Here is a 2,298-nt window from a genome sequence, read left to right as displayed (position 1 = left end):
GTTTTTGATGGTCAAATTAAAAGAATAAATATTTGTTCGAGTCACTGTGGAGACTCTGAGGATCATATACATTAATTCACTAATATTAACATTAATATAATTATCAGATGACTCACTCGTGTTTGAAATCAATTAATGCAGCTTTAAATGTTCCATAACAGCAGAAAAGAAAACGACATAGAAAGGTTGGTGGTGATGCAGCACGTCTGTTTACATGCAGCCTGATGAAAGTCATCAAAGAGAAGGAGTAAAATGATCCGGTCGTCAAGCAAAGGTTGTTTTCACCAAATAATTTATTAATCCATCATTTCGTTACATGTTGGAGGACAATACTGATGTACCGTAGTTTAATACATTATTAGTACCACTCAGGATTTACACGTCATTTTCTGTTATCACTGTTCAACAATCAGCTGGTCAGTCAGAGGACACCAAGGAAGTTTCATGTATGAAAATAACAAAAATACTAAAGTCGGGTTTTCAGCAGCAACTCTGAGATTCTCCCATCATTTCTTTTCTCTCAGTAAAAATATTTTGAGCTCCTTTTTTTCCTGTGATGGAGACTGATGGTTTTTAGTTTCAGTACAGTTTAACGGTGAAAGCTGCAGGAAACAGAATAATAACATCTACACTCATCATTTCAACCCAGGCAGTAAAGGCATCGAGATCTGCTCAGACCCGTCACACACCGGAGGGTCGAAGCTGACAAATACTGTGAACCATCTTTGGTCTGGAACCTGTTTTGTTTTCAGAGGAAACAAATCTGCATTTAAAGATGTTCAGGTGACAAAAGAAGCTCGAATTATCAGAGCGGTCTGAGCAGCTTTCAGGAACAAACACGTCCATGCAGAAAACATGTTCTTCAGGTTTTATCTTCTTCTTTGTCACATTATGAATTATTTTCAAAGCAGCTTTACCTTTTGTTAAAACACATCTCTTATTTAACACATACTTTATCAGATACACACCCATATTTGACCTTCCTGTATCAGTTTACACCACATGGAAACATTAACTCTGACGTCCTGAACATAATCCAACATCAACGACTCCTGAAGTAAAAATTACCGTCAGTACAAACAGGTTTAAACAGGTTTAGTTTCTGTGAACATAAAACTGGATGAATAAACAAACACATGAACTACTTGTTTTGGTCACATGACCATCACGTGTAAAGTGTTTAAATGGCATTAATCTCCACATTTAAGCATGAAATCATCATATTTAGACGTCTCTCACACAGTCGCTGAGTTTTCTCTGCAGCCGTTCAGCAGTTGACAAAAACAAACAGGATCAAACCCAAACAACCAAATCTGAGTCATACAGGAAACTCTGGAGGTCAAAGGTCACTGTACAAAAGCCAACAGTCTGCACCGAGTCTGAGCTCCAAACCTGCGTATAAAACATCTAAGCTGAGCCTTCACAGAAGGTAAAACATTCACTCTGAATCTCTTTGAGCTGGAAAACATCTCTAAAGGCTAAATATTCATGAGGTCACCAATAACTGCTCTGTGCTGCACGTCTGATTTTCATAAACACACACACCTATCACACTGCTGCAGATGTGTGTGACAGTAACACCTGTATGACCAGAGGGCGGCACAGCTCTTTGAAAGGTAAGTCACTCAGAAAAGACTGACTTATTGATAAACATAATAACACACCTTCCATCATGGAAAACGTTTCTCTTTAAGTGCACTCATTTTGTATTTATCACTGTAATTTTCTCTTTTATCTTCACTCTAGCACAGACCTGAAAACCTTTCAAAATAAACTAAACGATCAACAGAATGTGAATAAAAAGCTCCAAAACATCTGGGCCTAAAACATCTGCATACACGTTCTGCAGACTGGGCTGTTCTTCACTGCAATACCAATTCGTACCACAAGATGGCGCACTGACTCAACATTAACTTTATTTGGGCAGGTAAGCCATAAAGATTCCGTTCTTTTTATAATAGTGGTCTGAAAAAGGTAAAATCTTCGAGGGTAAATGGGATTCAGGCTGAAGAACTGCTCACCTGTGGTTTAATACACCTGTCTGTGTTTTCAGCAGCAATAAAACGGTCCCTAAACGCCTCACACAGCACTGACGCTGTAAAGTCTCAGTACACAGTAAGTACTGCACTTAAACCACAGCGGCTCTAAAGAACAATCTGTACAGTGAAACTATCAGGTTACATTTCTGTAAAGTAAACTAACTGATCTGAGTTCAGTGTTTTTTGCTTTTTTTGTCAGTGAACAAAGAAAAACTTCAAACTTCTGCAAACAACATGTAAATAAACAAAAACAATGCTT

Source organism: Pundamilia nyererei, unplaced genomic scaffold, assembly GCF_000239375.1.
Source record: "Pundamilia nyererei isolate P.nyererei 1_Seehausen unplaced genomic scaffold, PunNye1.0 scaffold00242, whole genome shotgun sequence".
Lineage (NCBI taxonomy): Eukaryota > Metazoa > Chordata > Actinopteri > Cichliformes > Cichlidae > Pundamilia > Pundamilia nyererei.
The sequence above is the reverse complement of the archived record's forward strand: the minus strand, read 5'-3'. Positions refer to the sequence as shown.